At 40.7% G+C, this 16,118-nt stretch overlaps 2 pseudogenes; both read right to left on the reverse strand.

The window, feature by feature from the left end:
• Nucleotides 1-10,660: 10,660 nt before the first annotated feature.
• On the reverse strand, nucleotides 10,661-11,820 carry LOC109147559 (annotated as a pseudogene).
• A 2,632-nt stretch (nucleotides 11,821-14,452) lies between these two features.
• On the reverse strand, nucleotides 14,453-15,402 carry LOC109147606 (annotated as a pseudogene).
• Nucleotides 15,403-16,118: the final 716 nt, after the last annotated feature.

A 16,118-nucleotide genomic window follows, 5' to 3' on the forward strand; every position in this document is an offset into this window, starting at 1 on the left:
TGTTGGAAAAAATAGCTTAAAATGGCATAAAATGGCATGTTAAGTGGCTATTTTGTGGTACAATTATCAGTGGGGTCCACTTCCGATTTGGGTCGGGTTAAAGTGGATTCGGATTCTTCGTAGTGAGACGAAGAGATCGATATATTGTACGCTCAAAACGGATAATGGGTGAATGAGATATTGATTCTCAAAGTAGACCCATTTGATTTGGAAAATGAAGGGAAAAAAGTGAGCTTTTTGTCCCACATTGCTTTGGAATGAAGATTTTCCCCCCTTATATACAAGAGCTCTTTTGAAGCTTGTAGAATTGTATAGCATAGAGGCTCTCTCGCGCGGGGGAGGGGGGGGGGGGTGAAAATCAAATTCCAACTAGCAGAGCTTGGAAAAGGCTTGATTCAAGCCCGAGCTCGTGTGCGCCGGCACCTGGGGGCACGAATGTCGTCCGAAAATTGGCTGGCCTTGCGGGCTAAGTTATGCCAAACTTCGGTATCATTTTCCAACTGGTATAGCCACTTGGTTCGGCCAGAACCGAACCGTGCTCTCGGTGCACCAGCCACCTACTCTCGTGTAGTGGTGCACCGAGAGCACAACTCTCGTGCAACAGAGTCCACGAGAGGTGCAAGTGCCGAAACTGGATGAGGTCGAAAGTTGAGACCGAACCCTGTACGCTAACGGTCAGGAACCCGAAAGTTCTGACTGTTGAGGGGATTGAATTCATCTGTTACGGAATTAATTGTCTATTAATTCTAATTTTGAATTCTGAATTCAATTCCCAGGTAGTGGCCTGCTGTTATAGCTGTTGGAAGGCAGCTTTAATGTCATTTTTAATTGCCATAATAAAGGCTATTGGCTCCTTCAACCCTATATAAGAGAGGGTAGAGGCAGTAGAGTTTTACACACAGAAACATAGAACACGAAAGTTCGGTTTTTTTTTTTTCAGCTTCAAAACCTCTCTGCTTCTACTCTTTCTTGGCCTACTGTGTTCATAGCCATTGTCTTGCTCGCCGGATTCCTTGTTTGAGTGCTCAAACATTGAATCATTAGCAAGTTTTATCCTGGGAAGCCTAGGCCACAACGCTCCTAGCATCTTTGGGAGGTGGCAAATAAGGGTTTAAGGAGAGAGTGCTCACTTGACTCTTGCAAAAACCCAACACCAAACACTAGCCAAATTTCTTCATCTTTTCTTCCCTTATTTCCAGAAAAATAATAATCTTATTTTGATTATTATTTGTGTTTTCTACCAACGGTACCAACACTTTGCAAGCTGCCCATAATACTCTCTTAAATACCTGACCCCCAAATCCATCTTTGGTGAAATTTTGGTGAAGATGTCTTACACAATTCCTATGTGCAACATTAGGTAATACCTCTTCAACAGCTTTAACCAATCCTTTTTGCTTGTCAGATATGAATGTCCAGCCATAAGGGTTACTATGAAAATCATGCCAACTTTGTAGTTAAAATCATGCTACTGAAAATCATGCCAACTTTGTAGTTAAAATCATGCTTTTTCTCATCTCCTTCACTATAAACCAACAAGTTATTTTCACCTTCAATATCTGAGCTTGAACCAATGCTTCTAAGCTCATCTTCTGATTCCACCCAATCTTTCTCCCCTTCTAGATCAATTTGATTTAATCCAACAGTAAGAATATTAGGTGTGGATGAATTGCCAACATTAAGATTTTGATTTAATCCAACAGTAAGGATATTAGGTGTGGATGAATTGCCAACATCAAGATTTTGCTCATCATCACTACCATCATCCATAGACTCTGAACACTCTTCCCCCACAGAAGCTGATATCTCAGTTTCACTCCCTTTCACTAGTTCATCTGCATTTTTAATCAATTCCAATAGTGATACATACAAATTAAAGCTGCAATTTATCCCTACGTAGAAAATAGCAGCAAACATTTTGCATGTTGAGTACAGTTATTCTAGGATTTGGGTACACATCCTTGTCACTTGAGATTCATACCAACTGCTAAGATTCTTTAACTCATAAATTTTTCTAGATAACATAGCCAACTAGACATCTTAACCATAGATGAGACAAAGAGTGAAAGGATGCTACATTGACAGAATTTGGGAAAGATCTTGAAATCTATCTATTATGTTTGACAGATTAGGCTAACTTCTCCATCTTTAATGGCAATTTTATTGTATAGAAGAGCTATGTGGTATGCTAATTTAACTCAGACATGGACCCTAGCACATTCGCACAACAATAATAAAAAAAAAGTTTTAGGAATATGTGAATCGACAGTGGACATCGCCATGGATAACGGTCTCAAACTCGGCTTGACACAATGTAGACAAACATAATTTACAGGAGCCTGAAATTGGGAAAATTTATATCATACCAAAGGCATATTCAGGACTGAACCTCTTCACGTGAAGAGCATAAGATAGACCAAAGGGTCGTTGAACAATACATATAAAACAACAGATAATAGTATAATACCACTAATTTTGGCCCATTTTTTTGTTTTTTTTTTTTACCTGAACGGCAAACACGAGCATTTCCAATTGCGAACAGAGCTATATACACATATAAGCTTTTAAAGCAAAAAACAGCAAAGCAAAATACTGCCCCGAAAAATGTTGCTATAGAGAGAAGCTGCAGTAACGACGAGACATACATACATGGCTTTACGGACAAAAACCACTTTAGTAGTAAAAGAATAGTCATTCCCCCTCACATGGACCACAAATTCACATAAATACAAAAACTGAAACATGGACCCAGCACATTCGCACATCAAAAAACACAAAAACTTAAAAGTTATTAAACTCTAATTTCACAAAAACACTTACAAGTGGGTGGTAGATTTGTGCCCAACAAAGTTGTAGAAGTCATTGTAGTGTAGGATTTGTTCTCCTTCTAACTTGCGAAGTGCGCTTTCATCCCCTGCTTAAGCTTCGAATTCTTCTTTCTTACACTGCAATTAGGTTTCAAAATTTGGGGGAAGGGGAAGGGGAAGGGCGCTGATTATCTGTTGTCGAATTGAAAAATACTCCGTATGCTTTATTTTGGGGGGAAATGGGGAATGGGTTATAATAAGTAAAAATGGGTAATAATAAGTTATATTTAATTATTAATTTACTTTTTTACCCCTTAAATTAACACTGTTAACAAAACATTAACGGTAGGGATCAAAAACGCCACTTAACTCATAACTGAGGGACTAAAAATAGATACGGTTATAACTTAGGGACCGAGTCGTGATAATAACTTAGGGACTAAATATGCCATTTTCCCTAAAAAATATACATAATTATATGAACAAATATACATAATCATGTCAACTTCCCACTACGCCTCTCAAAACGATGTCGTTTTGGGAGGCGCGGGACGCACAGTAGTGCAAGTATAACGATTGAACCAAAAAACCTAACACTAAGCCTTAAAAAATAAAACAAAAAGGCCTAGCTAGTGAACAAGCACAACTGTCCAACTAGACAGAAGGCTAAAAGGCCCAACTATAAACTAAAACAAAATGGCCCACTAGAGAGATTAGGGCAAATTATGCCCTGGAAACGTGTTCACCGTGAATGGTGAACACAAGGCCAAACGACGTCGTTTTTAGGTCAAAAAAAATAAAATTGCGGATGTGGAGTTAACGGCGCGCGTTGATCAAATTATGAATTTTCTGTTATGAGATTATGAATTTTATGAAAATTCATAATCTCATAACAGAAAATTCATAATCGTATAACAGAAAATTCATAATCTCATAACTGAAAATTCATAATCTCATAACTGAAAATTCATAATCTTATAACAGAAAATTCATAATCTCATGGTTCCAAAGTGAATGTGTAGGCATGGTTCCAAAGTGAATGTGGAGGCATGGATTCATAATTTATGAATGTCTGTGATTTCGGACGGGAATGTGTAGGCATGGTTCCAAAGTGAATGTGCAGGCATGAATTCATAATTTATGAATGTCCGAAATCATTGTTCACCTCAAAATAAAGTGAAACCGTAAAATGTGAAAATGAAGAAGAAAAGTCACGCAATTAATTAAGGAAACAAAAAGAAGAAGAAGATAACGGTGTACTAACACCGTTAGAACCGTGTTCACCATGAATGGTGAACACGGTTCCATGGCATAACGCTCCAGAGATTAATCAAAGATTCAAAGGCTAAAGAGAAAAAGCCACCCAAAAGGTAAAGCTATTAGCTGGTTGAACTCATGCCCATCTTGCAACTCATCAACACCATGCACTAATCTCGTAGAAATTCGGCATCATAACAACTGTATTTAGTACTATCCAAAACAGACAGAAACACGAAACAATCACCAAACAATGCCAAACAAGTCAATGGCACACAAGATACCCAAAAACAAACAATAGTGAAATAAAATAAGATGGCACAGTAACAGAGTTAGTAGTACTCAAAAAAAAAAAAAAAAAAAACAAAACAAAAGATGGCACAAAAGCCAAAACCAAAGGCACGCAAGCCAAAAATAAAGTGGCACACAAACCAATTAATAGCAGAAAAGTCATAACAGTCCAAAAATCAGAACACAACAGCACCAACTCAGCAACTTGAATTCTAACGGGATTGGCTATTATTGGCCAGCAGCAAGCCTAGACAGACCGCCAACGGATTTGATTAATTCTTACCCGGTCATCGTTCAGCCCGGGTAAGGGTGCAATTTTTTTTACCGCAAGCACCAACGTTGAGGGATGATCTATTATAAAAATACCCACAAGGGCCAAACCAAACGAAGCAGCATATCATATACTCCCCAGAAAGCCAAAGCAACAACAAAAAGGAGGCATGGAAGACAATAAACACCACGCCTCCAGCTTAAAACGAGTACATGAGACCAAAGCAGAAATAAAGGAAGAAAACAAAAGGAGAAAGAAAGAAAGAAAAGCAAAAGAAAGACACAAACAAAAGGACAACCCCCATCACATATAACTAACCCCATCCAGAATCCAGAAGGAATTCAGTTACTATTGGCCAGCATCAAGCCTGACTAGGTCAACGGATTTGATAAATCCTGCTCGGCCACCATTCAGCCCGGACTAGGGTGCCTCTTGTACCACTGACACCTGCGTTGAGACTTGACCCGGCCAAAACCAAATCATCATTGCCTCCAAACAAGCCAACAACCTTCCAAAACCTTTTCCATTTTCAATTCTACACTTTTTCACTCTTTTTCTACCTTTTTTTCCCGATTTTTGCTTTTCCCTTGTGTTTTTCAATTTTCGATTGTTTTTGGCTTTTTCTAATATTTCGAAGCAAAAAGAAAATAAACATGAAACAAAAAACAAAAGAAAACTCATGGTGGATCCTCAACATTAAATAACACGTCATCATAAACAAGAAGAGTGCGCACCCTAGGAGGTAAATCAGCTAAACTCAAGAAGACAAACTCTTCCCTCTTATTAACTACCCAATCAGCAATTGTTGAGGTAGGGAGATTGGCCTTGGATGGGGACAATTTGGCAGAAATAGACCCACAAGAGCACGAAAAAAGTAGTCTGGACACAACATCATCCAAATACCGGGGTGGACTAATAGTTACATCAAAATAACCCCCAAATTCGCCACAATAGACTCCACAAGAATATCCCTAAAACCCCCCATAAGGCACCACTCTAGTCTCGAGAAGAGAACCCGGAAAAGACCCCAGATAGTTTCCCCAAGCCCAAACGAAGCCACCTCGTAGCAAAGCCCACCCCCTGATTACGGACTAAGACAGCAACCCCACCCACAGCAGTCGAAAGTGAAAGGTTAATCTTGAGAGCCCCCGTAGAGGGAGGGGACCACTTGACAACTCTAACCACCCGTCTAGGTACATGTGTAACACCCCATTTTTTACCCTTTAAATCCGAATTAATTATTTAATTAATTCCGTTAGGAGTAGTTGAAAATGATTTAATTGGTATGGTGCATGGTGGACCGTGGATCCTTGTCTATAATAAAGCCTTAAGCCTGTTAGAAATAAAGAAAGATGGCCCATTATTAATCAGATTCTAATTGGGAATCCTGAACCTATATAAATGGAATTAGAAAGCCTTTAGAACCCTCTTTCTCCCATCCCTCTCTACCACTCAAAAATCCCCTCCCAAAACCCAGAAAAAGAATTCACTGTCTCCAAGCGTTGGAAGGACCGATAGGAAGAGGACCTTGAGGAAAGACCTTAGGAATCGTGAGAAGTTGGATTAAGCTAAAAAGGTAACCCATGTCTTACAAAATCTATTTTCCTTGCTATGTTATGATTTATTGGCCTCCTTGAATGATGGTATGTGTTATCTTGTGATCTTGCCTTGATAGAGCTTGTCTTAGGGGTTTATAATGCAGATTCTTGTTATTCTTGATGTTCTTGATGATCTTGTGTGGTTATTGGCATATTCTTGTGTTTATGCGTATTTAGAGCTTGTCCTTAGGGTTTATATTGTGATTCTTGACATTCTTGATGTTCTTGATATTCTTGGGTGGGTATATGCATGTTCTGGTGTTATTCAAGGTTTAGGGGTTGTGCTTTGAGTTTAATAATGTTGTTCGTCGAGTCGTTATATGTATTCAAGTCCCTATTATTATTGATGTGTGTTTTGGGTGGGTTTGGACTTGAATTTAGGCATAATTGGTGAACCCCCGAAGTGGAAAAATTGCTTGGATGAGTGTTCCAGCGGGTAGTCGGTGGGGGGACGAACCCCCACTTGACCACCCGCCGGAAAGGCGAGGATGTTCTAGCCGGCGGGTGGCGGGTGGCTGTCCACCCGCCGAACCACCCGATGGAACAGTGTGCACCGTCGACGGGTGGTTGTCCACCGGCCGCACCACCCGCTGGTACGGTGCGGTGTTCGGTTGGCCTCCGTTGGTCGATCCCCGTGCCCCGATGTGCCTTCTTTGATGTTTGTGAGTTTAGAATGACGTCCTAAGTACCGTAAATGAGATGTGTAAGTCGTGTTTATGGATGTGGTCTAAACTTGTGTTGTGTTGTTCCAAAGTATGGTCTATGTTATTCCCCGTGGGTCGTATGATTATGTTGATGTCGCAGGTCGTTACGAGTCTATTTGCATGCTCTTCCCATCCCCTAGTTACCCCTTGATGGAGTTGTCGTGGAGTCTTGTATGTGGTATCGATGTCCATGAGTGAGGAAAAGATATGAGATTGGTGGTAAAGATATGTTGGTGGTTGATGCACTGTGTATGCTTAGATTATCGTACTGCGGTATGATCAAGTTGCACTGCGTGTGCTGATGATATTGCACTGTGCGTGGTTATGTTACGGTGCTGCGTTACCTATATAATGGCACTACGGTGCTGAGAGATCGGTGGTATGTTGGAGGTCATGTTGGAGGGGAGCATTGCTCCGGAGGAATAAGGTCGTGGGAGTATAGGGTGGTCTGGAGGTACAGGTTGGAACTTATATAAGGTTGGAGAGGCGTAAAGGTTAGAACTTGGTATAAGGTTGGAACATGGACGTGTCTTGTGGTCTGTTTGTTGCCTGTTATTGTTGTCTTGTCTTGTGGTCTTGATTTGCATGCTCGTGTCTTATTGATCTTGTGGTGTCAATATTACTGTTATGTCTTGAGTCTGATTATATTATTGCGCGCGTGTCCTTGTTGAGTCATTACCTTGAGTTTCAAGCTAGAGTTGTTTAGGACTATATATATGTATTCCCAAGTCTCAAAATGGTTTTCCTATATCTATACTTATTGTACTCAACGGGTGAGAGTGGGTTACTTAGCATTATTCGCTAACAGTTGCTACACCGCATGTTTTTCAGGTACTGATTAGTTGACTAGTGAGCGCGCTAGTTGGAGCTGCGGTTCCTAGTTAGATAGTAGTTAGCTTTAGTTGATGGCATGTGAGCCGCTTTTGTATTCAGATATTGCTCATGGATTATGTTTAGTTAGTTAGTAGCCTGTGCATCTAGGTTCCCAAGCTTAGATGTGGCATAGCACCCCTACACTATTATGTTTGACTTTCGCTTATTTGGGTATTAATAATAGACTTGTTCTTATTTCGTAAGCTTTAATGGTTTTAAAATATACTGAAAATCGGGGGTGTTACAGTTGGTATCAGAGCCTAAGTTCGACCCTAGGTTAATGCCTTTAGGATAAGACTTCAAGAAGTTAAGCTTGAACTCAAGGCGTTTAAGTACTTAAGAGAATTTTAGGGCACGCGGTGAGATTGTGAGTTTATTTATCGCTTTCTGTTAAGTTTTCCAATACTTGTTCCTTGTTTAAGCTTTAACTCTTTTAGTTTAGGCACCGGGTATGTGACAAACCAAAATTTAATTTTATAAATCCAATTTTAAGAAATTCTAAAATAGCCATTTTCACTCCATTAATTTTTTTTTTTGGAGATAAATTGGTGTTTGAATAAATTATTTTGAGATACATTTTAAATTAATTCAACACCGGAACTTATTTTAATTCCAAAATCCTAAATTTTCGGGTACTTCGCGTACCAAGTTTTTTTTTTTTTTTTTTTTTAAACTAAGAAACCTATCTGAGTGAGACCGGGAGGAATCTGAACCAAGTGTTAGTTTATAAATTATTTTTGGAAAATCTATTTTGACCCCCAAACTATTTAAAACTATTCTTCTAAACTTGGGTCCATGTTGCATGGTGAACCACAAGCTTCTAATGCATTTGCCTGAGACACTTTCTAGCCAAGCTTTTACCATTTTGCACTCCTCCAATCATTGTTGATTCACCTAGGGTTTTGAGCCTATGTAAAATGAATAGCTAGCAGACTTTTGCCTCTTGATTCCCAACCTTGTCTTCCCCAAAGCTTTGCAAGAGAACCAAAAGAAAACACAGTAAGTTTCTTAGGTTTGATCTCACCCATTCATTCATTTTCCATCTAGCTTCCATTCCTTATCCTTCTATCTCTGAGGTTCTAGTTCTTAAGAGTTGTGTGGTTTGTTTGTGGAGTCTCGGAGGTAGTGGCTGACTTGGGAAGAAGGAGGAATCCAAACAAGAAGAAGAAGCAACAAAGGTATAACCCCATGGACTCTCGCTTTAAGTTTTGGCTATGTGAAACCTTGTTTTTTTTTTTTTTTTTTTTTTTTTTTTTTTTTTTTTTTGTTTTTTTTTTAAAGCAAATATAACTTTATTAATAATCAAAAAGGCGTAAAGCCATTACAAGGTCCAGGGGAGTTAGGCCCTACATGGCCTAAACCCCTAAAAAGCAACAAATAAATAAAATTACAAACGAAGGCCCCCGGGGCTATAACATGCGTGGCCCCAAGTCCTATGCTAGTCATATAGCTAACACTAGACCATAGGCTAGGATAAAATACTAATAAAAGCTACTAAGTAAAAGGTAGACTGCACAGCTGCTCGAAAGGATATCAGCGCCACAGCCCACCATATAACCGTGTAGATGGATGGCTGCAACCACAACCACAACATCTCCTGGGGTGCTATTGACTGCCCTGTTAAAAGCAACAATACACATGTTCCCGGCTAAATATAAAGTATATATATATATATATATATATATATATATTATATATATATATATATATATATATATATATATATATATATATATATATATATATATATATATATATATTATATATATATATATATATATATATATATATTTTTATACAGAAATATCGGCACAGGCCTAAACTCCGGCACACAGGCTAATGCAACATAAAAGGCAGCCAATAGCATCAACCCCCGATCAGCACCAGCAACGAACCAGAACCAACCCTAACGGGATTAGCTACTATGGGCCAGCAGCAAGCCTGGACAACCGCCAACGGATTTGAAAAACCCCTACCCGGCCACCGTTCAGCCCGGGCCAGGGTGCAATTTCTTACCGCTTGCACCAACGTTGAGGCCTGGTCTATCTCAAAAGATGCCTGCAAAGGCGAAACCAAAGAAGCCTATAGACCAGTCAAGTGCCTCGGAGGCCAAAGAAGCAACCTGCAGAAGATAGGAACATGATAGAACAAAAACATCCTGCTCCCTTGACCCCAGCTATTTCCAATAAATTTTACATAAGGCGAGTGTATAAGATATTAACAGGCCGACGCGAACAAACAGCAACCCCCCATATAAGACCCGTCCCCCCCGGAGTCCAGAAGGAACTCGGCTACTATTGGCCAGCAACAAGCCTGATCAGGTCAACGGATTTGATTAGTCCTGCCTGGTGCACCGTTCAGCCCAGACTAGGGTGCCATGTTATACCGCCAACACCTTACGTTGAAGCTTAGTCCCGACCAGCAGACCCTCATCGCCTCCAAGTCCCGTCCCCCCGGGGCCTGGAAGGGACTCGGCTACTATTGGCCAGCAGCAAGCCTGACCAGGTCAACGGATTTGATTAGTCCTGCCTGGTGCACCGTTCAGCCCAGACTAGGGTGCCATGTTGTACCGCCAACACCTTACGTTGAGACTCGGTCCCGACAAGCAAGACTTCATAGCCTCCAAGAACACCTCACACACTCTCTGTTTTTAGCTCACCTCAACTCTTTCTTTTCCTTTCTGTATTCCCTCATTTTACCACTCTTTCTTTCTCTCATCTTCTTTTCCCCTCATTTCTTTCATTCCTCATTTCTCTTTTTTCTCTTTTTCTTTTCATTTCTTTCTTTTTTTCTAATAAAATTTTCTTTTCTCTTTTTTCATTACAAAAAGTGATACAATTCATCAAAGCAAACCGTAGCTCAAGGCGGGTCGTAATCATCAAAAACCACCGATGGGATATCTTCATGAACCAGCAACGCACGCACCCTCGGTGGTAAATCTGACAAATTACAGAAAATAAACTCCCCATCCTTGTCCCCAACCCAATCTGCCAATGCAGCCACCGGGAGATTACCCTGCGGCAGACAGTGAAGAACAGAAACAGATGCACAGGAACAAAGAAACCGGAGTCGTGACACATCAGAGTCAAAGACCCATGGACTAGGTGTAGTGGGGTCTACATAACCCTTAAGCTCAGGCAAAACAGACTCTAGGACCAGGGATCTAAAACCCTCGGCCAAACACCATTCAAGAGAGCGGTGCATAACCTGGAAAAAGTCCCGAAACCCGTCGTCTGCCGAAATGGCTAGGCCGTAGCAGAGACCGCCCCCCGATTACGTACCAAGGCAGCAGACCCACCCAACGCCTCAGAAAATGAAAAATTGAGCTTTATAGAACCATCGGGAGGGGGATCCCATCTAACAGCGCGAACCACGCGCCGCGGTACAGTGGAATCTATGTAGGACAGAATCACCGACCAATTTGGTGGCAAGATGTGTTCCTGCGGCCATCGCTTAAAGAGGCATTCTGCCACTCCTTTGGCAACGCCATACAACACGTGAGATACACTGGGCGACCCTCTGCCATGCAAGCATGTGTTCCTGTGCTTCCATAACTCCCAAAGGATAAGATAAGGCAACCTGCAAATAACAAAAGCAACAAGACGGTTATGCGAAACCACTCGCTTCCACCCAGTCAAGAGCGTCCGTAGACCCCGATGACTGAACTGCAAGCCGAGTGATCCCATAAAAAATCCCCATACAGCCCTAGCAGTGTCCCCCGCATAAAAGATGTGATCAATAGTTTCCCTAACAGGATTATTGCAGCACCAGCATCTGGAAACAATAAGGTGCCCAAATCTAGCCATGGCATCATCAGTGGGCAAGCGACCCCTTAGCACACGCCAAGCAAGAAATGAGACCTTAAAGGGCAAATGCTTATGCCAACATGCACTCAAAAGGGGATCTGAGTGCACCGGTTCAGGTCTCAGTAAAGACTTTGCAGAGGAAAAAGAAAACAAACCGTCCGTAGCCACCCGCCAAATAGGGATGTCAGCTACTCTTTGACCAAACCGGGACATGTCAGCCTCCAGTCCAGGCGGCAGAAGATCATCATACGGTGAAAGGTCCAACTCCCCGTTCTGAATGAAATCAGACAGTAGATCACCAGAGTACTCCACCCCCGGGAAGGGCTAAAGGCGCCCTAGCGTGCCGAGGCCGGACCAGTTATCCCACCAGAGATTAACATCCCCGTGAGTCAGGCGCCAACCTAAGACTGCCTCTACCTCATTCCTAACGCTGAGCATTCGCTTCCAACACTACAAGAAATTTTACATTTAGTGACAACAGAAGTTGTCACCGAAACTATCAATTTTGGTCACTATTGAAATTAGTGACCAATTTTTGAAGTCGTCACCTGTCGTCACTATATCCTCCGTCACTATTGTAGTAGTGACGACACTTTTGAAAAGTTGTCACAATTACTCACTACTTTTGTGACAATATTTACTTACACTAAAAGTAATATTTGAGTGATAACGATAGTTGTCACAATAAATGTATAATTTGAGACCAAATATGTTATTACAAAAAATTGATATAGTGACAACACTTTAGTTAGAATAATTGTACTTATTTTTCAATAAATTAGGCTGAACTCGAGGCCAACTCGGTCGACCCCCACCCTGCCCGGGGACTAGACGTGACTCGACCTACCATAGCCTATTTGGATCGATTCGGACCTGTGACCTTAACTCTAATACCAATTGATAGATTTTAGCGTTGAACTATTCTTACTTCCCAGTAGGTCACCCATCTTGTTAGTCAAGCACGCTTAACCTTTGAGTTCTTTGGTTATCTGTTGTCATATCCTTATTAAAGCTAATTAGTGATAAATATGGGCTTTTTAACATTTGTATTAGAATGAATGGAAACAATTTGACTTGTAGAATTGTTTGTTAGATAGCTTCCATAAATGATAATGAACTTATATGTCACAAAAAGAAAATTATTCTAAAAAAAATAAAATGTATTTAATTTTCACAATTACATTTGTTTTAAGAATCACTAACTAGTTGCATTTTAATTGATCATAGTATTTAATATTTAGTTCACAACAAATTACTTTGGCACCAACTTGAATGCAATTTTAGTGGCAAATATTAATTACAACATAACTTCACAAAAATATTATTCTATTTAATTATAGTGATAAAATCATTGTAACAAATAACTACTCGTCACAATTATTATAACATTAGTAACAAAACTTGAATTCAACACAATTAATGTTACAATTTAGTAATTTTTGTTAAGAAATAATAGAGAGTCACAAATTAAATATTTCTCACAATCGTATCTCATTTCTAATTGTATTATTATTGACAAAAAAAGTTGTCACAAATATATAAAACAGAGTGACCAACAACTATTTGTCACAAAAAGTACCAAAATTTGTGTGCCACACTATATTTTGTCACAATTACTTCTGTTCCCACTATAATTATAATGCCGCCAAAACACACATACATTTAGTGACAACAAATAGTGACAACTTAGGTTACGACACTATCATTCTAGTAATAGTGACAACTTATTTGTAACAAATACTTAGTTGTCACAATTACTATACTATCTGTGACCAAAAAAATAGTTGTCACACTTATCATAAGAAATAGTGTTGAACTATTTTTTAGTCACAAAAAAGGTATTATTTGTGACTAAATTACGAAGTGTCACAAAAAATTTGTCACTAAATGTCTTAATTCTTGTAGTGCAAGTGTGTGAATCGGAGCTTTGCACTAGGTATAAATGAGTGGAAATGTTAGATTTTTGAAGTGTTTGAGCTATGAAGTGTTTTATTACTTGTCTAAGATGTGTTGTTAATGTTATGAATGTGTTGGATTTTTCTGAGGTTGAATTGCAGATGAGAAAAGATCATCTGGTGCACAGGCAGTGTACACCAGATAAGGCAACGGCCCCAGCCAACGACCCAACAAGGGGACCGTTGGCTAGAGACGTGGCCAGCCGGGCCTAGGAGAGGGTTGTTGCCTAGGGCCGGCAAGCTTGCAGCCTAAGGAGGGGGGGGGGGGGGGGGGGGGGCTTGCTGAGCCCCTCCTCATGGTCCGTGAGTTGCTCCTGTGCAGTGGCTGGGCCCTTGTGGCTCAGCTACATGTCGTTTCAGACCAGGTGTCATGGGTCCTTGTGGCTCGGTACCTCGGGGCCGTCTTGACGCACGTTTTGGTTTTGATTTCGTTGAGAGTAAATACCACCTATGGTCCCTCGAGTTTGGTGGCATCGCCATCAATGGTCCCTAACTTCCATAATTACCATCCGTCATCCTCCGAGTTGTGAAAAGTTACCTTCTAGCGTCCTTCCGTTACTTCCTCCCGTCTTAGCCGTCAAAATGGAGGGTAATATTGTCATTTGACTTATACGAAAAGAGTTAATACCATCCAAGGTCCCTCGAGTTTGGTGGTTTGGCCATCTTTAGTCCCAAACTTGGCCGAACACTATTAAAGAAAGTTGGTGGTTTCTCAACTTCCAACTCGAACTCCCTCTTCTCATATACAATATTAAAGTAAATTTACAAATGTATAGTATTCTCTTCTTCAATTTCTCTCAACGCCATTACCTACATATTAGCAGAATTCATATATATTCACACAAAAAATTTTTATGATATGATAATGAGAGAAGAAACATAAACCTGAAAATAGTGGTATTAAGCAGCCGGATACTCTCTAATATACATCCTGTGGAAATCCGTGGGAGGAAGAAGCAGAAAATGCTTCTCCCCAGTGATCATGGCGTATAGATTTTCATAATGGTCTTTATGGAATGATGTCTCCGACAAACCATTCCCAATCCAGAGGTTCACGGCATCAGGAAGGCATCCTAGGGCCTCGGATGCCCAGGAAAAATGGGGCTCACAGTCCGAACCGAGAGCCTCATACTCCAAACGGAAGCAATCATTCTGTTGCTGCAGGTAAGCGATGATGGAACTGTTGTCGGATGGAGAACCTTTGACAGAGTGTCAAGGAAAGGGAGCTGCTCGACATGTGCTAAGGCGAAGCAGAGGGAAGAAGGGGAGGTAGGAATGGAGGTAACGGAGTCAGCTCGGCCGGTTGAGGTAAGGTGGAGGGAAACGGTGGAGGAGGAGAGGGCGTCGAGGAGGTACTGGGTAGAGTGCCAGAGAGTGGCGGCCGGCCAGTGGTTGATGGCGGAGGAGATGAGGCATGGCTTGTTGGGGGAAACATAGTCGCGGAGGAAATGAAGAGGCGTAGGTGGACAGAGGAGGCGGTCGATTTGAGAGGTCGTGCCTAGGCTTAGATCCCGAACTTCTTCCCACAGGTTCTGTAGAGTTTCCTCCATGATCACTGGGGAAATAATCAACTGAAATAAAATATTTAGAAAGGTATTGTGGAACAGACAAATGCTTTAAAAATCAAAAGATAGTAACTAAGCAGAGGATTCACCTCAGCAAAATTCCTTTGAGCAGCAAAGCCAGCATAAAAACAGCTCCTCGTAGCAGCCTATCACAAGAAAGATATCAGAGTGCATTATTGAACAAAACTTGCATTTCTCCAGTGACAATACCCATTTGGTGGAATATATGTGTAGAGAAATACACTTGGGTTGAAAAATTTACATGTATTAGTGCAGCAGTTGATCTCCCTACTCCAGCAACCGCACCAATATGTACAAACAGATGGGGAAATGCTGGAGTCAGTATCTCCAGTCCATAAGTAGCATTCTCCAAGAGGTCATCAAACAACCTCCAACTTTTTGGATGGACATCAAAATGTCTGCCATAGTTTGACAACAGAATCTTGCTAAGATATCCAATTCCATCCTTGAGCACCCAAACTTGGGACTAAAGATGGCCAAACCACCAAACTCAAGGGACCTTGGCTGGTATTAACTCTTTTCGTATAAGTCAAATGATAATATTACCCTCCATTTTGACGGCTGAGACGGGAGGAAGTAACAGAAGGACGCTAGAAGGTAACTTTTCACAACTCGGAGGATGACAGATGGTAATTACGAAAGTTAGGGACCATTGATGGCGATGCCACCAAACTCGAGGGACCATATGTGGTATTTACTCATTTCGTTGAATTTGGATTAGAAATGAGCATGTTATGATGGAATTTGTGATGAAATTTCTTCACAGTAATATTATTTGAGTTCACTGCCTTTTGGAATTGCTTTGTGTTATCCTCATGATGCTAATTGTGTATTGAATAGAGAAGCATGAACACTTTATGATCAAGATTTGTTAGAAAAGCATGACTAGATTGTGTTGTATGTTCAATGAAATTTGAAGTCTATTTTTATGATAGAAATATTCAGGGTATGATATGTTGCAAACCAAGCA

Source organism: Ipomoea nil, unplaced genomic scaffold (genome assembly GCF_001879475.1).
Source record: "Ipomoea nil cultivar Tokyo-kokei standard unplaced genomic scaffold, Asagao_1.1 scaffold2014, whole genome shotgun sequence".
NCBI classification, from domain to species: domain Eukaryota; kingdom Viridiplantae; phylum Streptophyta; class Magnoliopsida; order Solanales; family Convolvulaceae; genus Ipomoea; species Ipomoea nil.